The 21,679-nt window shown below is 40.0% G+C and overlaps 1 long non-coding RNA gene across 1 annotated transcript in view; it reads left to right on the forward strand.

Moving 5' to 3' along the window:
- The first annotated feature begins 13,691 nt into the window (after positions 1-13,691).
- The window catches only part of LOC110206798 (uncharacterized), a 35,349-nt gene continuing 27,361 nt past the window's right edge, over positions 13,692-21,679 (forward strand). The window contains exon 1 of the long non-coding RNA XR_002324014.1: positions 13,692-13,789. This is a non-coding gene — a long non-coding RNA (uncharacterized LOC110206798). The remainder of the gene's footprint in view (positions 13,790-21,679) is intronic.

Below are 21,679 nucleotides of genomic sequence, written 5' to 3' on the forward strand. Positions count from 1 at the left end.
ATTCTACAGATGAAGAAACTGAGACCCAAAGAATGAAGTAACTTGCCTAGGGTCACACAGATAGTAAGTGGGGGGGGGATTTAAACTCAGGTGTTCCAATTCTAGGACCAGTGCTGGTTTCCAACGTACACCCACTTATAGGAAGCATGAGAGTAGGTGAATTGTGTTAGAAAAAAATGAAAGGAGCCCTTTTAAGGAGCATAACATAATAGTAGGTAGTGTTTATAAAGTGCTTACTACGTGTCAGACACGATGCTAGGAGTTTTACAATTATTATCTCATTTGATCCACACAGCGACTCTGGGAGGTAGGTTGTTATTGTTATCCCCACTCTATGGATGAGGAAACTGAGGTTAAGTGATTTGCCCAGGGTCATATAGCTAGAAGTCTTCCTGACTCCAGGTCTACAGCTCTATCCACTGTACTGCATAGCTGCCCTAGATGATAAGGTGATAAGAGAAGGGGTCACTTCTGGAATGGGCAGCACAAAAAAGTCTGGGGAACCTTATTACCTATAATACTCTCATTTCCTTCTTCCTGCCAGCATATTCTCCCCAGTGTGAGATATGTCAATAACATTTGCTGAATACTTTTGCAGGCCCAATGCCACCCAAGTGATGGAGGCGGGAAGAAGAGGAGGAGAGAGAGAGAGAAATAAAGAAAAAGAAGATGAAATTTCCAGATTAACTGCCACTTGGAGGAAATAGAACATTCATCAGGAAAAATCACCTAAGAGTCCACTTGGGGATACACAGAAGCACATGCCAAAGCCTTAGTGCAGTTCTAAGCTGGGAGGGTTTAAAACAGTACTAAGGCTTTTGGGACACCCTGTATATTGTGGGTAGCTAACATTTATTTATATAGAATCACAGATTTAGAATTGGAAAGGCCTTTATCATCTATTCCTATCCTCTCATTTTACAAATGAGAAAACTGAGGCCCAGAGATGTTATGACTTACCTAGAGTCACATGGCCTATCCAAGATTAGAGCCTGGGTAGTGCTTTTCCTTCCCAAGCTCTGAGTTCATACCCTGCTACTCCCACTTAATATTTTGGGTGACTTTGGAGAAGTCGCTTAGTCCTCCATAGCTTTAGTTTCCTTATCTGTAAAATGAGGGCTTGGACTAGATCAATGACATCAAACTCAAATAGAAATGGATTGCTAGCTAAATGGCCACTAAATGGTGCCTAAGGATCCCTGAAGTCTACATGTTGACTTAAAAAAAACCCCACAAACCAACATTGTCTATGTTTCATTGTACTTTTACTTGTGTTTAAAAGTATTTCCCAGTTCTAGTTTAGTCTGGTTCAGGCAGCACTCTGCAGTGTGGCCCAAGTGGGTATACGGCACTGAGAAATTAAATGATCTACCCAGGGTGTCATAGTGTCTATCAGAGGTGGAAATTGAATCCAGGTTTTTCAGTATTGGCCCTGGAAGATGAGGATGAGTAAATTCAATTCAATAGAACACGTAAGTCCACCAAGTGAGAGTGCATAGAGAGTTTTTCCACTCAATGTTATTTCCCTATAGGCTATAACACGGAAGGAAAGGATTGTACAGTGCAGCAGGTCTCCATTACATACAGATTGTTCTTCATTTTACGTATAGAATGTTTTCAATACATAACTTTCAAAGCCATCTTGTTTGTCTTTGATTCTTTATCACCTTCCTTTCATTCTTCTCTCTTTCATAGGGTAGAAGGAGGGAGGAAATTCTATCCTTATTCACACTTTTTTTTCTCATTTCCCCCTTTAACTTAGAAAAAAAACCCCCAAAGCAAAACCCTCATAACAAATATGCATAGGAAAGTGAAACAAATTACTACCTTGGTTACTTTCAAAAATGTCCATCTCATTCTGCATCTTGAATACATTACCTCCTGTTAAGAGGTAGGTGACATACTTTTTTATTGGTCATCTGGGATTCTGGAGGGTCATATCATTAATCTGATTTCTTAAGTCTTTCAAAGTTTTTTTTTTACAATATTATTGTTATTGTATGAATTTTCTCCAGGTTTTGTTCATTTCACTGTGCATTAGTTCATACAAGTCTTCTCAGGTTTCTCTGAAACTGTCTTGTAAAAACAATTTTAAATGCATTTTTTGTAGATATCTTTTTTTTACATCATCAAAATTTCATCTATTATCCTTCCCCCCTCATCCCTTGAAGCAAATAATATTTTAGATAAAAAAAAGAAAAAGAGAAAAAGACAGCAAAACTGATCAATAAATACATTGACAAAGTCTGAAAATATGTATAATATACTATAGTCACAGACCTCCCAGTTCTGCAAGGGGTGGGAGTGCTTTAGAGAATTTTTTCACGTGTCTATTGATAGCTTTGATTTTTTTCTTCTGGAAATTTCCTGTTCATATCCTTTGACCATTTGTCAACTGGGGAATGTTTCTTATTTTTATGAATTTGGCTCGGTTCTCTATATGTTTGAGAAATGAGGCCTTTACAGACATTGAAGATGCCAAGGTCATCCACTGCATCCTGGGTCATTGCCAGTGGTCCTGACTTTTGCTTTGCCACTGGACATCCATGACTCTGGAATAGAGAGTAAGCACCTCTGCCTCCCTTAACGACAATTTATGTGTAATTCAAAACATCACCCTGTGACATCATTGATCCCCTTCAAAAAAAAAACAAAGGGCAAACAACAGGAGTGTCTTTGTAATTTTGCCATATCCGCTTTTTTGTGTGGTTTTCTTCCCGTTTACGTTGTTGTCATTGCATACATTTTTCTTTTCTATGCTTACTTCACTTTGCATCAGTTCATAGAGACCTTTCCATTCTTTTCTGTATTCACCATATTTATCGTTTCTTACAACACAGTAATATTTCATTAATTTATATACCATAATTTGTTTAACCATTCCCCAATTGATGGACATTCTCTTAGTTTCCAGTTCTTTGCCAATGTAAATAAGAGCTACAATAAATACATTGTATACATATGGGCCCTTTTCTTTTTTTTAAAAAAAATCTCTGGAATAGAGTTATTGATCATTGATGTAGAAAGGATCTATTAATTACCAAGTCCAATAGCCTTTACTCAGTCTTCATCCTTCTGGGCCTCTCTTTAGCATTTGACAATGTTAATCACTCTTTCCTCCAGGATACTTTCTCCTCTGTGGATTTTCATGACACATACTCCCTCTTGTTTCTTCTAGTTTTATGATGTCACATTTTCTTTTGCTGGATAATTATACACATTAGCCCAAACTGTTAGTATATGCCAAGTGTGGGAAAGCAGCAGAAGTGAGGCTTCTGCAGCAGAATGCGGGAATTCTGAGGGGGACTCTCAAGATCTTGTGGATGTCCCTCAACCAATCAGAAAGTGCTCCAAACATTCTGCAAAGCCACTGCTTCCTTAAGACAGAGCCCTAGAGGCTAAACTGGTTGCAACAGGTTAGGGTCAAGGCTTTTCTCCACTGCACTTGCTTAATAAGCTTATTGAATATTAACTGACACACCCTAAGGGTGGAGGTAGCCGCCATTTTTGGAAATGGGATGTATGAACCAGGAAGGATGAACATGATAAGGAGTAACATGGGATGCATGGTTCAGGAAGAGTGTAACCCAAATGAGCTGGTCCAATCCCAGCTCAGATGGGAGGAGTAGGGATTTTACTAACCATTTAAAAGTTGGCTTTGCTTTCATCTCAGCACACATGTGCTGTAGTAGGGTGCAATGTGCCCATTTCTCATGTAATAAAGGCTTTCCTTCACACACTCCTATACTAGATTTTTCTTTCAGATTTTCTGACACCAAGTCTTTTTCCTGGGCCCTTTTCTCTTACTTGGTGACCTCATTAGTTCCCATGGGTTTAATTATCGTATATCCAACTGTTGCATGTCTCAGAAGTCACAAATTTTCATCTACCTAGTGGACATTTCAAACTGGATTTCCTGCAGATATTTCTAACTCAACTTGTCTAAAACAGAAGTATTATTCCTATTTTACAGATGAGGAAAACAGGCTAAAAAAGAGGTTAGGTAACTTGACCAATTAACAAATTAGTAAGTTACAGAGGTAGGAGTCAAACTCTGGTCCTCTGACTACTTAATGAAACTTTAAATTCTATAAACTCAGTATCGTTGTTTGTTTAGTCATTTCAGTCATGCCTGTCTCTTTGCGACCCCATTTGGGGTTTTCTTAATAAAGGTACTGGAGTGGTTTGCCATTTCCTTCTCCAGATCATTTTACAGATGAGGAAACTGAGGCAAACAGGGTTAAGTGACTTGCCAAAACACTGTTTGAAAGTAATTTTTCAATTCCGGAAGAGATACTCGCCTTTTCAGAAATCACTTTGAAGCATCTCTTTTCCAAAAGTAGGTTGTAGAAGGTAGGTGTGCTCAGATTTTGCTAGGAATAATTACAGTTTCTAAGGGGATTCATTATGGTATAGAGATATAATTCAGATATCAAAGAAAAGAGTAGGAAATTGGGCTTTGCTGAAAGAAAACAAAACAAACTCAAAAAAAAGAATAAAGGACTGAAAAAATCTCTTTCTAAATTGGGAAAAAACAATGACAGGGAAGTCATGCTGCTGATATAGAGAAAACTATGTGACTGGGGATTCTCTTCTGGGGGAGTTGTGCTGTGTGTGAAGAATCAGGAGCTGTAGCAAGGAAGCCAGAAAGGAGAACAGGAAAAGAAAGCTTTTTCTCTGGTAGATTAAGGTGGGCATAGAAAATGATCTTTCCTGTTAAAGAAGTTGAAGCTGCTAATTTCAGAAACAGGGCTTCAGGGTCTTGGCTACAAGAAGGAGTAGCAGAAGCTAAGATCCAAGTAAGTGCATGGCCCAGGAAGGATTTCTTCTTCACTTTGAAACATAATAATAGAATTTGAAAGTTCTAAAGAAATCTAAGCTCATTTAATCCAGAGATGTCAAACACATGGCTTTGGGACCCCATTGCAGCCAACGCTGCCTGGGGCTGCCAGAATCAAAGGAAAATGTAATTGAGAAATATTTAACAAAGAGATAAAAATATAATAGAATATAGAAGATAGTAATATGGGGTTTTCTAAGTCAATATCTGCCAGCAGGAATCCTTATATATGGTTTAGTGACCCTGTTTCTATTTGAGTTTGCGTGGGAAAACTTTATTTCACTACTTGAATCTAGGTCTGCATGGCTGAGAGATGAGATTTGTTGCTTAGAGACCGGATTTGTTTAATGCTTAACTCAGGGCTGTGGGTTATGCTGACCCTAAACATCTTTCAGGGATCTGAAGATTGATGCAAAGAATGTAAGGAGCTTTCTCGGTTACACATCTCAAGAACCCACATGTCTTATCTGGAAACTGCCTCTGTTTTGGCCAATCACCTGCTGTTTTCTTGTTCCCGTGTTTGAACTCTAGATAATGTAGAATTTCCAGAGGCTCAGGGGAGGTGGGCCACCCCCTTTTTGCTCTTTCCTTTGCCAGATGACTTAATAAACTTCTTTCTAAATTTCTCTCAGTTCTGAGTTTGTTCTCTTGCCAACAATTAAGCAACATTAGACACCACTGATGTAATCCGATTGTCAGCTTTTATTTTCCAGATCAAAGAACAGAGAGCTTATATGCGACTTGTCCAAGATCATCCAGCTGCTGAATAGCAGGGTAGGCACTAGTGTGTCAAAGATAGAATAATAGATAGCTTTGGAGCCAGGAATCCTGCCTCTGACACTTAGCCAGCCATCACTGATTCTGAGTAAGTCAAGTCAACTCCCTGAATCTTAGCTTCCTCAGCTACAAAAATGGATTGTAAGGATTGACTGAGTACACAGGTGAAGTGCTTTGCAAATCTTCACATGTTATATAAATGTTAGCTGTAATTATTCATGGGGGACAGAATTTCCAGCTCAGCCTGGTACTTGGAACACAGCATTTCATAAATGCTTGTTGACTGACTGATTCTGACTTGGACAGAAATTTTTTTTTTCTCTAGGAGGGTTCTTTCCCTCTGGCCATAGTAATTAAAGGGGATTGAAGCAGTCTCTAAAGTCTTTTCTAGATTTAAACCCTTTAATCCTAATTCGCCTTCATATCCATAATGCTGATGTCAGGCAGAGCAGCTGCGGCTGGCTTTTCTGCTACCCTAACCTCAGTCCTTGCAGATCTAATTGGTTCATTGCCCAGAGAAGGGTGAGTGCCTTCTCTCATAAGGGGTCCCAGTTCTGGACTTACATGGATCTAGTTCAGTCCCAGAGAATCATGGTGACAGTAAGGAGGGATTTAGGATTTTATCTCCAACCCTAGCTCCTTCATTTTCCAAGAGACTGATGACATCACGGGGTGATGTCTTGACATGCGGGTAAATTGGATTTAAGTAAGGCAGAATTTGCACATCATCACTCTCTCTTCTAGAGTCCTCAAAGTCCAGTGACAACTGACCATGGCCCAGAATGCCGTGGATGACCAATGCCTGACCAAGCTCTAAGCATTTCACAGCACCTTTTCCAGCTGCCTTCACAGCCATTGACACAAACTGGTTTTATCTGCCCATTCCTTGGGGGAAGTCTTCACACGCTTGGGGTAAACACCTCTCTAACTCACCAATGGCTTTGAGACTGGTCAGTTACCCTCAACTTGGTTTAGCCCATCTGCCAAGACAATTTACCCGGGAAATTAAACTCTCAGTAAGGCACAGTTTCAGTGTCCCATTTTGTAGGTCCAGACATTTACAAATATTCTGTTGCCTGCTAGGAAGAGGTCATAAGAACTGATTTTACTCTTCCCTTCTATGGTATTAAGTGGACCACTTAGAGCTGAAAGAAGCATAGACCTTCAGGAAAAAGCTTCTTAGGTATGGTTCATGTGGAGAGTCACCCCAAAAGGAACTAAGAGATATCCCTTCTATAAAAGTGACTCAGTCTACAAAGTGGAAGATATTAGATATAAGGCAACTATTTTTTCCTCTAATCATCATCATTAGCACTTACATAATGCTTTCAGGTTTGCAAAATGCTTTATAGATATTATTTCATTTTATCCTCACAGCCCTTGGAGGTAAGTGCTACTATTATCCACATTTTAAAGATAAGTAAACTGAGTCAGATAGTGATTTTTTTCTTACTCAGGGTGACACAGCTAGTGAGTGTCTGAGACAGGATTTGAAGTGAGGTCCGCTGCACCACCTCACATCCTCTACAAGTTTCTATAAATGCTTCAGACGTGAGTCACAAGTGCACACTGACAAATACTTCAAACCAGAAACAGTAAGCCCTAGCTCCTCTTACACTTGTAGGAGTGCTAAATAGATTTCATTTTCACCTCGGTCTGTACTATCTGAGTAGCAAATCTCACATGGGGAGGGGCAGAGCTGGTGGCTGGAAGATGGGATGGTACAGACACACAAACCTGGGGGTATAGTGGGGTAGGGAGCTACCACAGGGGCAAAACATATTTCCCAGTTATGTAGACATTTGTCTCTTCTACCCTGACCTCTTCCCTTGGCACCAAACATATTTGGACAAACTCAGATTCCATAAATAATATCGATGAATAAGAAAGACCTGGGAGAGATCAACCATCATCTCAGAGATCCTGGCAGATGAAGAGGGGCCCTGGACTCTTAGATCTTATGGGAGATGAAAACTGACTGGTAAAGTGAGAATGAGTTGACTCTAGGCAGTTCAGTACCTTTTACAGATCCACTGAGTCAGCAGTTCTTCCTGCTTAGTGGGCAATAGAAGCATTACTTCATCAAAATCCAAGGTCCCTCAGCACTGAGTCATGTGTCCATAGGGCCCCGCAAAGTTTCCAGAGCAGCTTCTGTGCATGTTCCTTGTAGGCCTATTTCCATGCATGATCCAAGCAACCCCTATAATATATAAAATGGAGATACTAATACATATACTTCCCAGGATTGTTGTGAGGAAAGGCTTTTGTAAACTCAAATACATAAATGGGAATATATATGTACCTATATTTATCTTTGTATGTTTTACACTCAGTAGAATGCAAACAAATGAGATATTTGTAAAACATTTAGTTGTTGAAAGTTATGTTGACTCAGCACTCCATCATTCCCACCCTACTTATCCTCCAGTGTTGGGGGGAGGCTCTGGTGGGGAAGGAGACACCAAATCTGCAGCTTTCTGCGTCACCTGCTCTTTCTCAGGTACCCCTACTTTTTTATGAGGCATTTGGGATTAAGTGACTGGTCCAGGGTCACACAGCTAGTGGTTGTTATGTGTCTGAGGCTGGATTTGAACTCAAGTCCTCCTGACTCCAGGGCTGGTGCTCTATCCACTGTGCCACCTAGCTGTTCCAAATTGTCACATTTTTGCTACCTGGAGGAGGAACTGAGGTGCAAGGTGGGTGCTGAGGCGGACCTATCTGAGTTGTCTTGAAGTTACCTATAATATCTGGCCCCAACTTGAAGCATTGCTGATCTCCAGTGATCGGCCCATCAGCGTCAGTTGATATCACTACATTGATGGACTTATAATAAAATCCCTTTAATTCTCTTTGTCCTGAGTTTTGCCTCCCTAATCAGGGTGAAAGCCCAAATGAAGAATTTCCCTTTCAATGCTTTATGGTACCTGGCACATAGTAGGCACTTTATAAATGCTTATTCCCTCCTCTCTCTCCTTGAGGACAATGTCTATTGTGTTTTTTCCTTATATCCCAAGTTTCTAGCAATGTACCTTGTGCCTTGCTTAAGAAAGAAATGCTTTCTGAATCCAATTCAAATGAGTTGTATTAAGGCACCTTATGTACTTCTCTGACAAGAGACACAAACATTTGCCTATAGATTACAGGATCTCTTTACAAATCCATAAGTATTTACAAAACCATCTCTTGCTGTCTTCTGTATCTCTTGTTTTCCATTCTGAATATGCTAACAAAGATCAGCTAGTCCAAATTAATACCTGCAACTCAGGAGGTTAAAGCATTGTGAAATAAAGCAGACCTGTCTACAATGGCTTTAATCATCTAATAAATAAACAAACAGCGAAGTTAAGATAGAGTTCTGACTTTTGCTCATACATCTGCTTTAGACATTTCAATGGGAGCTCAATGGTAAGTGGTGAAACTCACATAATCCACCAGAGAATGAATTATTCAGTAATCTGTGATGTCCTTGTAACATGAGAACGGCCCCCTTTAAAAAATAAATAACCAGCCTGCTTACTGAGGCCTAGTGGTTATTTATAGGCAGAGTGGAAGCTGTCTCTCTAGCAGACTTCATTAGGTATCCTCACAAGTATTGATGTTTGCCGGGAGGTAGCTGTTTCTTAAACAAGACAAAGAATACTCTGCTCCTAATGGTAGGTCAGTAGTGCAAAGATGAGCCTGCCTGTGTATTATTTGACAACTCTATTTTACTACATTACATTTCCCCCTTAATGATTGCAAAACTCCAGCAAGGACAGTGCAGTGATAGCCTATATCCGCTGACCCAGTTTCATGTGTTGGATCATATCTTTCTGCATGAACATTGCTATTTTAGCCCCTACAGGCTTAAATTGTGCTTCTATTTTATTATCAGACTGCTTCTCCCTCATTAACCCCAATTGCTTAAATAAGTTTTCTATATTTGAATTTATTTGTAATAGTAAGGGGTTAATTAGGGGAATTCTGATCAATTTGATAAGCTCATCTAAGATGAATGAATGAAATGAATAAAAGAAAGTATTTATTAAATGGTAGCTATGGGATGGACACTGTGCATAGAAATAGGAATATATAAATACAAGAGAGAAAGAGAAAGAGAGAGACAGAGACAGAGAGAGACAGAGACAGAGGGAGACACAGAGAGAGAGACAGAGAGAGAGAGAGAGAGTACCTATCCTCATAGAGTTTGATAAACCATATTGAGAAAGGATTTTTGGTTCTTAGTCAAAAGAATGTTGAGAGGAATTTTCAGGAAGCTGGATTTAGTGTCTTCTCTAGAAGACATAGTAATATTGATCTGATTACTATCCCTGGAATAACAGGTAGGAAGGAAGGAGGAGGATGTATTTGTAGCATCAGAGCAGATGGGAAAATAAATGAATGGGATAGGATTAGATATGACCTATGCAGGTCAGCACTGACCTTCTCTGCAACATCTAGTCTTACAGTTGCATAGAACATTGAGAAGGTAAGCAATTTGTCCACAGTGTCACACAGCCCATAAGTACTAGAGGTGAGACTTGAACTTGGATTTTCCTGGTTCTGAGGTGTGGTTCTCCATGCACTAAGCCAAGCTGTGTCTCCATTGATAACTGATGATTAAAAGCATTTTTTAATTTAAAAAATTGTATTTTTTAACATTCATTTTTTAAAAAAATTGAATTCTAAATTCCCTTCCTCCCTTTAGCCCCTTACCCAGTCACTGAGAAGGCAACCAATATATCAATTATACATGTGAAGTCATACAAAACATATTTCCATATTAGCTTTGTTGTAAAAAAAAAAAACAATCCAACAATGAAAAGCAAGAAACATAAAGAAAGTGAAAAAAAAAAGTATGCTTTGATCTACACTCAGATTCCATCAGTTTTTCTCTGGTGGGTGGATAACATTTTTCATCATGAGTCCTGTGGAATTCTCTTAGATCATTGTATGAGCAGAGTGGCTAAGTCTTCCAAAGTTGATCATCCTTACAACATTACTGTTACTATGTACAATGTTCTCCTGGTTTTACTCACTTCACTTTGCATCAGTTCATATAAATATGTCCAGATTTTTCTGAAATTCCCCTGCTCATCATTTCTTATATCACAATAGTATTCTATTACATTCATATACCACAACTTGTTCAGCCATTCCCCAATTGATGGGCATTCCCTTGATTTCCAATTCTTTACTACCACAAAAATAGCTGTTATAAATATTTTTGTACATATAAGTTGTTTCTCCTTTTCTTTGATCTGTTTGGGATATAGATCTCATAGGGTCAAAGGGTATGCACAGTTTTATAGCCTTTTGGGCATAGTTCCAAATTGTTCTCCAGAATGGCTGGACTAGTTCACAACTCCACCATTAGGGTCCCAATTTTTCCATATCCCCTCCAGCATTTGTCATTTTCTTTTTTTTTTTTTTGGTCATATTAGCCAGTCTGATAGATGTGAGGTAAAACCTTAGAGTTGTTTTTATTTGCATTTCTCTAATCAATAGTGATTTAGAGCATTTTTTCATGTTATTGTTAATTGCTTTGATTTTTTTTCTTCTGAAAGCTGCCTGTTCACATCCTTTGATGATTTATCAACTGTGGAATGGCTCATATTTTTATAAATTTGGCTCATCTCTCTAGATATTTGAAAAATGAGGCCTTTGTCAGAGAAACTTGCTGTAAATCCCACCCCCTTTCCTGTTTTCCTTCTAACTTTGGTTGCATTGGTTTTTGTTTGTGCAAAACCTTTTTAATTTCATGTAATCAAAATTATCCATTTTATTTCCCATGATCCTCTCTATCTCTTGTTTGGTCATAAACTCTCCCCTTAGCCATGCATGTGACAGGTAAATTTCTCCATGCTCCCCTAGCTTACTTATGATATCACCCTTTATGTCTAAATCATTTATCCATTTTGACCTTGTTTTGGTATTTGGTGTGAGATGCTGGCTCTATGCCTAGTTTCTACCAGATTGCTATGAAAAGCCTTTATTAAGCACTTACAATGTGCCAAGCCCTGTGCTAAGTGCTAGGGATAAAAATACAAAAATGAGATAGTCCCTGTGTTCCAGAAGCTTACAGTCTAATGGAGGAGTTGATGATTGTAAGGAATGGAGTCCTGGGGAATGAGATATAACCTAAAGAGTCCCAAAGATGGTTAGTGGAAAAATAGAGCAGACCATTGACATCCCCCCTCCCCTTTCTTTTATTCTAAACTTAACAAACATCATATAAAGTGGGCATTTCCTTATATAAAGCTGAACTGGAAAAGAGGATCCTATGTGAACCTGAAGAGTTCTATTATCTACAGTTTGCTTTTCTTTTTAGGTATGTAATAAACTCAACTTGTAGCTTTCAAAGTTATCCTAAGTATCTGTGCTTCTTTCTCAATCAACAAGCATTTATTAAGTGCTCACTATATGCCTGGTACTGTGCTTTCTGGCCTTCTGTTTTCTTCTGTGCATTAAAAAAAAGATACCTAAATGAATCCTTCCTTCCTTCTTTCTTTTTTTCCTCCTTGCCTTCCTTCCTGCCTTCCTCCCTTTTTTCTTTCTTTCTCTTTCCCTATCTCCTCCTCATCCAACTCTGTGCTCCATTGGAAAGAAAAACAAAATTTTTGTAACAAATATGCATAGTCAAGAAAAACAAATGTCTACCTTGGCCACACAATGTGCACACGCACGTACACATGCATGCACACACACACACATACACACACACACACACGCACATCTCACAATGTGTCTTGAATCCAATACCTTTCTGTCAGGAGGTAAGCACCATGCTTTATCATGGGTCCTCTGGAATCCTAATTGGTCAACATGTTGATGTATTCTCATATCTTTCCAACTTGACATGTTCTTTCCAGGGGCAATGGTAGTGTTGATTTAGTTATGTTTTTCAGAGTAAAAAGGGAAACGCGGAGGGAGAGACAAGAAGGGAAATAGCCAGGATGAAGGTGAACATGCACTGTTGAAGGGAGTGCAGAGAGCATCCTTAGTGGGGATGGCAACATTTCCTGTCTCATGTAGTCCAGTTTGGAGACTGAAACAGTGGCAAAGATGGCTGCAGCAACAAGAAGATAGGAACTACTCCAAGATGGCTGGGGATAGATGTGAAGCTTGGTCAGGGGCCAACCAGATATGGTCAATTACACAAGCTTTCAGTCACTCACACAGTCAAGTGCAGTCTCAGGGCAGATTTCCAAATCTGAGTGAGATGGGGAGGCCTGGTCTCTGGTCTGGAATGTGGTGAAATATTTAACAAAATAAATAAAAATTAATGGAACATAGATAACATCAGCATGTGGTTTCCCAAATCAATTTGTATCCTCACAGGGATCCTTATGTATCATTTCAATCTGCATTTGATACTGCTGTTCTAGGCAACTCCCTAAGACTATAAGTTGCAGAAATGGTACTAACTTAAATCTTTTTTTTTTTTCCTGCAAGGCAATTGGAGTGAAGTGACTCTCCCAGGGTCATACAACTAGTCAAGTATCTGAGGCTGGATTTGAACTCAGGTCTTATGGACTTTAGGACCAGTGCTCTATCCACTGTACCACCTGGCTGCCCCGCTAATCTACCTTGATGTGGAGAGTTTTGTCATCTGGGAGTAGTCCATATCTCTGTTCCCTAGTTGAACTCATAGTATGTTTCAGACATGTGTATGTATGTATGTAAAAAGATACTCAAAGTATCTAGTCCCTAAAGCGAATGGGGCTGTGTGGAACAGTAGGAAGAACTCTGAACGGTAGTCTCTTACAAGTTGTCCTTAGCTCAGCCATCTCTGGCCACATAATAGTTGACAAGGATTCCTTCAAAGTGTTTGAATTGGGTGGGACAGAGAATAAACTAACCCTCCCTGCCCTGCCCCCCCCCCTTGGCTTCAATCAATAGAGCAGGGCTCTTCAATGGTTCATAGATTGAGGGGGCTGCTTTCTATTCACGAATAAGGCAGGACCCATTTACATGTTGTATCTCCCAGTGGAAAGTAAGCTCTTCCGAGGGCAGAGCTGTTTTGGTTTGTTATAATGAGTAAGACTTACTGGATTGGATTCTCTTTCAAAACTATCTGTCCCCAGTAAGCCGTGTGAACTGAGAGGAGGCAGCAGCTGTTTGTTTACTAATGGAGTGGAACCTCCCAGATTTCGAAAGATTCCTTCGCTGTCCAAGTTTTGAATGTGGAAGGTAAGATGTTGTTCCACCCTTGAGGAGGGCACTGAAGAGCAGGCTAGCTCTTAACAAGTAGGAGCTTAACTAACAAAGAAAGAGACAACTAGCAGTAATAGGGGAGTTTTCAAAGCACAGGTTTTCTAGGGGTCTCTCTCTTGTCTTTGCTTTCTTCTTTTCTAGTCCAATAGGAGAAAAGTAGCCTCTTACAGTCATCAGATTGTAAGCTCTTTGAGGGCAAGGGCTGTCTCTTGTCTCTTTTTGTATCCCCAGTGCTTAGCACAGTACAAGGCTCTTAATAAGTGTTTATTGATTGATTGATTAATCTTAGCTCTACTCCAAGGTTCTTCTCTCTCTCTCTCTCTCTCTCTCTCTCTCTCTCTCTCTCTCTCTCTCTCTCTCTCTCTCTCTCTCTCTCTCTCTCTCTCTCTCTCTCTCTCTCTCTCCCCTCCCCCTCCCCCTCTCCCCACCTTTGGCTGAGTGAAAGAGGAGAGACCTAGCTCTGCTTGCCTACTCTCTTCCTTTCCCCTCCTTTTTTTTCTTAGGTCATGCAGACAAATTCTCTCTTTGTCCTGGCTCCTTGTCAGGAGAACAGATGGTAGGAGCACAATGACTCCTTCACTTCTCTGTAGGCAGGGATGGGCTGAAGGCTACTTTTCTGGTGGGTGGCAGAGACAGCAATAATCAGGGATGTCCTGGTAAATGTTTAATAACTGGGTTTTGGGGGGACAACTGGACATGCAACACATTATTAAGTTCATTCTGCATTATTAACATTTTCTCCATCACTTTCTTAAGTATAGAGCCTAGACTTTCAACAAAACAACAAATCAAGCCTGGTTTGTAGCATTTGACAATTTCATAGGTGTAAATACACTGAAAACTTGACAATCTACCGCCAAGTAGAGTTGGCTCCAATACATCCCTACCAATAATCTTTCTCTTTCATTTTCTGTCTCTTCCTCCTTCTACTAGAAGTTGTGAAATTTGTGTGGCTCCTTGTCAAAAAAAAAGTCCTCCTGGGCCCAGCACAGGTCTCAGTTGAAAATCCATTTCCGAGAATAATTATGTGCCATTTATTTTAGGATTGATGTTATGGAAGTGATTTTTTTTTTGTTTTTAAGAGTTTTCAAAAATATTGATTAGTGTTGTACTGAACGAGGAATTTTTTCTGATAAGCCACGTGCTTAATAAGTTCCATTTTATACTGGATTTGTATGCTTTTTATTGAGCTAAGAATTTTACCTTTAGTTTGCTAAATAGTACTCATTAAATTTCTCTCTCTCTCTCTCTCTCTCTCTCTCTCTCTCTCTCTCTCTCTCTCTCTCTCTCAAAATTGTGTCTTTATTTTGTGAGATTTGGCTTTCAGGAACTTATATGACCAGCATTTTAGAGTATCAACAATCAATCGCCAACTATTAGAGACCCTCAGAAGATTTAGGGTACAAGCATACTTGATAAAAAGTCAGAAGACTTGGGTTTTAATCCTGACCCTGGCACAGACTAATTCTGGGCAAGTCACAGCCTCTGAGGCTGTGTTCTCATCTGTCAAATGGGAATAATCATACTTGCATTATCTTCTTCTCATGGTACTTGTTAGAAATTTGTAAATTTGAGAGTACTTATATAATTGTGATTGATTATTAAAAATGCAGGGGGAAGTGTTGGCTTGATCTATAGTCAAAAAGAAGCTAGAAAGATAGTACAATTATTCTGGAAAACAATTTGGAATTATGCAAATTTAGCCACTAAAATGTGGACATTCCTCTTGGGCATATATGGAAAGGCTCCACGTATACCAAAATGTTTACAGCAGCACCTTTTGTGATAGCAAAGAACTGCAAACAAAGCTAATACCCATCAATTCAGGTAGGGCTAATAAAAAGTATGGTACATGAACGTAAGAGGATATTACTGTGATATTCTAGGAAATGAAAAATATGAATACCAAGAAGCCTAGACTTACATGAACTGATGACTACAATAACATAGCTCTTCAAAGTTAGATAATAACCAAAACTTCTTTTAAGTCCATAGGTCCATAGGTCTATTAAGTCCGTAGGGGCTAGGGTGGGTACTCATCTTTGAACTCCAATAGGGGGAGGAGAGATTCAGGACATAGTTTGGGCTGGGGGAAAGAAAGGGAGCAACTATGTTATTGTAGTCATTGTGTATCTTGTTTTCCTGGCACTACTTAGTTTTGTATCAGTTCATGTAATTCTACTGAGATATTAAAACTTAAGCTACCCTCAGACTTTTCGGATACCGCATAAATGGAAGGTAAATAGTAAGGTAACTTCAGAGGCAAGGGTCTGCAAGCCCAGATGACTTGTAAAGACCTCTTGCAGAAGGTGGAATCTGAGCTACACCTTGAAGGAAACCAGGCAGGCTAGGAACCAGAGTGAGTAGTGAGAGTATTCCAAGCATGGCAGATGATAGACAATCAATGCAATTGCTTGGAATGGGGAGATAGGAGTATCATGTGTGAGGAATATCGAAGAGTCTAGTGTAAATGAATCATAGAGTATATAGAGGGAAGTAAAGTATAATAAGACTTTAAAGATTGGAAGGGGCAAGGCTATGAAGGGCTCTAAAAGCCAAATGGTAGATAAAAGAGGTCATGAGGAGCCACTGGAATTTACTGAGTAAGAGTGTGATCTGATTAGATCTATACTTTAAGAAAATTACTGTGCCAGATAATTGGGGGATGGACTGAAATGAGGAGGGAGTTGAGGCTGGGACATTGGTTAGAGTTTAACTAATGAGAATAACTAGTATTAATCCAGATGAGAGGGAATGATAAGCCTATGCTTGAGTGGTAGCTATGTGAGTGGAGAGAAGGGGACATACATGAGAGATACTATCAAGGTAAAAAGGTAAAGATTTTACAATAGATTGGATATATGGGGTGAGTGAGAGTGAGGGGTTGGGGAAGATACCTACATGGTGAGCCTAGGTGACTGGGATGGTGCCCTTAATATCAATAGAGAAGTTAGGGGCAGCTAGGTGGCACAGTGGATAGAGCACCAGCCCTGAAGTCAGGAGGACTTGAGTTCAAATCTGGCCTCAGACACATAATGTTTCTTAGCTGTGTGACTCTGGGCAAGTCACTTAACCGCAATTGTCTCACCAAAACAAACAAACAAAAAAAACAATAGAGAAGTTAAAAAAAATAAAAGATTTTTTGAGAAAAGATAACAAGTTCTGTTTTGGACATGTTAAGGTTTGAGAAAATGCGTATGGGACATCCAGTTCTAGGTATCTAGAAGGTAGCTGATGATGCGGGGTGGGAGCAGTGAGATGGTATAGAGGGAGAAGACATGTGAGGAACCTTGAGGAACATCTTGGCACACAGTTAGTGCGTGTAACCTAGGTGGAGATCCAGCAAAGGAACCTGAGAAGGAGCGGTCTGATAGGCAGGAGGAAATCAAAGAGAAAGCAGGGTTATGAAAACCTAGAAAGGAAAGAGTATCCGGAAGAGAATCAGTCTGTCAACAAGCATTTATTAAACACCTACTATGTGCCAGGCATTATACTAAGTTCTGGGCATACAAAGAAGCATAAAAGACAGTAGGATAAATAGGAGATAACCAACTAGGAGATAAACTGGCACTAAGGGGACGGGAAAGACTTCCAGCAGAAGGTGGGCTTTGTAGCTGAGATGTGAAGGAAGGCAGCAGGCAAAGATGAGGAGAGCATTGTAGGCATGAGGGACAGCCAGAGGAAATACCCCAAATAAGGAGATGGCGTGTCTACAGTGTCAAAGCTTTGCCCACATTCACATCACTAATACATGGTAGAGCAAGTATTGAAAGCCGGGTCTCTGGTGTCTACATCTATTGCTCTTTTGACCATCCCATGCTGCTTGTCTGGAGAAGGAGAATTTTCCATTTGCCCAGCAATGCCTGCTGTGCCCAGGGTGGAGTCCTCAACTTATGATCCTTACAAGAACTACAGTGTTTGGCACTTTTCTCCACATTGTGGCCTCCACAATTTGCACAGAACCTTGGCATCAGATGTGAGGACTCATACTAGGAGTAAATATCTCAGATTCACACATTAAAGAAAATGTGTTAATCTAAAAAAACAAAACCTACAAAAAACCCAACCTATAGCAAGTGTGTGACCCATGGTGCAAATGAGAGAAGGCCGAATGATAGGAGAAAGGGGAGGCCCTTGGGCAGCAGGGCCAGGGGACTTTGAGTGAGAGTGCTTGAGAGGCAAGACTAGAAGAAGCCTGTTGTGGCAGATGTTGCAATCCAAAACGGGAAGGAATGTTTCCAGGCAGATGGAGGAGTAGAGCCAAAGGTAGAGAAGAAAGAGGGGAAAAAACAGGGGACTGTGAGAGGTGGCAAGGGAGACTGGAGGTGTAGTCCTCTGGAACTTGAAACATGGGTGTGTAAACGTTCCCGCAGTTCTCTTCTCTCTCAGATCCTTTTGCCTGGAGAATAATTATCAGATATGACTGACCTCAGGTCAGGCTGACAAAAGAAATGGGTTCTAAAATGTCAGGTCATTGGTTTAGTGGGGCCAGAGGTTCATCTGTTAGAAAAAAGATAAGTAGGAATGTTCCAATCCTAAGCCAGAGATTGCAGCTGTAGTTTTCACTCCAGGTCGGGTAAAGGATCCCAGACCATTGTTCAGTGGAATTCTATAAAAATCTCAATTAGTAAGAGCTCACATTTATATAATGATTTACAGTTTACAAACTACTTTCCTCACAACAACCCAGTGGAGCAGGTATTATTGTACCCATTTTATAGATGGAGAAACTGAGTCTTGGAGAAGTTAAATGACTTGTCCATGATCACATAGTATAGCAAGTGGCAGTGTTAGGACTAGAACCTTCCATCTGCTCTGTATTAATCTTGTATGACTCTGTTTATGTACGAGCTGTCTTTTCTGTCAGAATGTAAGCTCCCTCATGCAGGAATTGTTTTTGACTTTTCTTTGCATCCTCTGGACTTAGTAACTGCTTCATAAACGCTCACTCACTGAGGAATTAGAACCCATATCTTCTCAACGATGTTTTCTTCCTGCTGTAACACAAAGAAAAGCAGAGTAATAATGAAAATTTCTCGACTGCTGACTTTCTTACTCATTTCACTTGAGGAGGTGACTCTCCTCTTTGCCAAGACAAACCCCTTTACATAACCAAAGTGATGCTATTCCATCTCATCCTCTCCAGTAGACTGCCCACTCTCTCCCTTCTATTTTCTTACATGTCATCAATCACTCCATATCTGCTTCTTTTCTACCTATAGATTCATATCTGCCCCATCCTCCAAAAACTCTTACTAGATTTGTCTATTTACACCAGCTATAATCTTATATTCCTCCTCCCTCTCCTGACTAAACCCCTTGAGATTATCGACAATAGGTGCCTCTTCTTCCTTTCCCCTCATTCTCTTCTTAACTCTCTTCAGTTGGACTTCCAACCTTCTCAATTCATCTGAAACTGGCCATTCTTTCTCAGTCCCCTTTGATGGACCTCCATCCACATCACATACATCAAACAGTGGGTGTCTCCCAAGCCTGGGCCCTCTTTTCTTCTCCCTCTATTCTCTCTCACTTGGTGACCTCCTTGGTTCCCCTGGTTTATTATCCTTTCTATGCAGAAGACTTCCAGATCTAAATATCTGGCTCTCATTTTTCTGGGGAACTCCAGTTGCGTGTTTCAAACTGCCCACTCAACATTTACAACTGGATGACTGGTGGGCATCTCATATTCAACATGACCAAAACAAAACTCATTATCCTTTTCTCCAAACTCATCCCTCTTTAATCTTTATGCTTTCTCTCTGAGATTATCCCCAATTTATCCTGTATATATCTTGTTTATGTATAACTGTTTACATGGGGTCTCCCTTATACTGTGAGCTCTTTGAAAGCAGCAACGTCTTTTGCTGGTCTTTGTAATCCCAGCGCTTAGCACAATACCTGGCACATAGTAGGCACTTATAAATGCTTGTTGACTAATAAATACCACTCTCAGATGTGTGGCATTTTTCGCTATTAAAAGAGAAAGTCAGCAGTTGAGAAATGACTTCCAACCCTAGCATTTTAAACTTACACTTGTTTGTGGACGTTTCTTATCTCCTTAGAGGTAGAGGCCAGTCACGTTCACAGGCCTCATTCACCTCCCACATGGTAGGTGTTCAGTAAACTGTGGCCAAGTTAAATGAAATGGAATTGGTACCCTGAGAACTTTGCAGTAAACTTTCACTGTCTATAAAACAGGGCTAAAGTTCCCTGCTTCCTAGAGACAGAGGGAAAAGAGAAATTGCTTTATTGTTTGATTGATGCAACACTATATAAACAATAAAACTTATTTTTAAGGCTTGCAAGCAGAATGCCAACACACAGGCAAACCACTTTCAGTTCCCGAGAAATAGAGGGCTTGAGAAATGTAAGGTGCTCATTAATTAACTATGTGATTATCACAATCAAGAACAGGTACATCAAAAATGGCATTCACTGTTTTGGCTTCATCATCTTTGTACTCCCCCAGGCCCCCTTATATTGGGTAATTTTATCTGGCAGCTTGGACGGTGCCAAAATCCCTGTTTGAGCCTGGGGCCCAGCTGTAATCTCAGAGTGCCAGGGAAGCAGTTTGGAAATTGTCAGCAGCATTTGAGTTATTTACTGCAGGGAGTGAATCAGAGGCAGCTGGAATAAGGGAAGCACAGCCTGAGACTCTGTTCCAGATGTGTACAGAAGGAAGTATTGGGAGGAGGAGCTAGGATAAAGTTTCCTGTAAAAGAAGGTACAAGATAATTTGATGGAATAATGCTGCTGCCTCCTGTCAAATACCCTTTGTCCAATACAGGGATGATGCTAAATCTTGAAGCAAAAGTGAGTCTTGAAGGAGTTAAGGGTCATGAAAATGGCTTACTCTATTCTTTGTCGTTTACATGTATGAAATTAATGAGTGCTCGATAGGATTAGGGAGGTGATGGTCTCTCTGTTAATTATTTCCTATTTATCCCATATACAGCTTGCTTTGTATACATTTATTTGCATGTTGTCTTCTCCATTAGATTGTACACTCCTTGAGGGTAGGGACCTACTTTTGCCTCTTTTTGGTACCCCTGATGCTTGGCACAGTGTCTGTCACATAGCAGGTGTTTAATAAATATTTACTGATTGATTCTTGGATTGGTCAGAACTCATTTGGGGTATTAGGCTCAGTTCTTGGTGCCACAATTTAAGAAAAAATATATTGATAAACTAGAGAACATTTAGAAGAGGGTGAACAGCACAGTAAAGAATGTTAAGTCTATGCTGTCTGAGAATCAATAGAAAGAATTAGGTCTGCTTACTCTAGAATATCATTCTCAAAGAGTGATCTGGAGTACATTAGGGATCACTAGAGAACCTTTCTGGAGTTCTGCTTGGTCAAAACTATTTTTATAATAATACTAAGATGTTTTAATTTCTAATATAGTAGATATCAATAGACATAGATCACATAAGCAAAAACTCTTTGGGGTCCTTAAGAGTGTAAAGAATTGTAAGACCAAAAAGGTTCAGAGCCATTGCTCAACCCTAGAGAAGAGATGATTTTGGAAGACATGATTTTAGTTATGTAGACAGGACAGTTAACTGTCTTCAAGTACCTCAAGGGCTTTGAGATAGAAAAGAGATCAGACTTATTCTGCTTGGTCCAAGAGCGAGAACTGAGAGCAGTGGGTGGAAAGTGTCAAAAAGGCAGATAGAGGTTGGGTGTCAGGATGACTTTCTAACTATTAGAACTATCCCAAGTAGAACCAGATGCCTGGGTCGGTGGAGGAGGAATGGAGGGAAGGTGGAGTTCTCCGTCAATGGAATTCTTCAGGCGCATGCATGTTAATCACATATCAGGTGAATTGAAGAAGGGATTTTTGTTTGGCTATGGGTTGCACTTAG

The sequence above is a fragment of the Phascolarctos cinereus genome, unplaced genomic scaffold (assembly GCF_003287225.1).
Source record: "Phascolarctos cinereus isolate Bilbo 61053 unplaced genomic scaffold, phaCin_HiC Scaffold_5;HRSCAF=322, whole genome shotgun sequence".
Taxonomy (NCBI): domain Eukaryota; kingdom Metazoa; phylum Chordata; class Mammalia; order Diprotodontia; family Phascolarctidae; genus Phascolarctos; species Phascolarctos cinereus.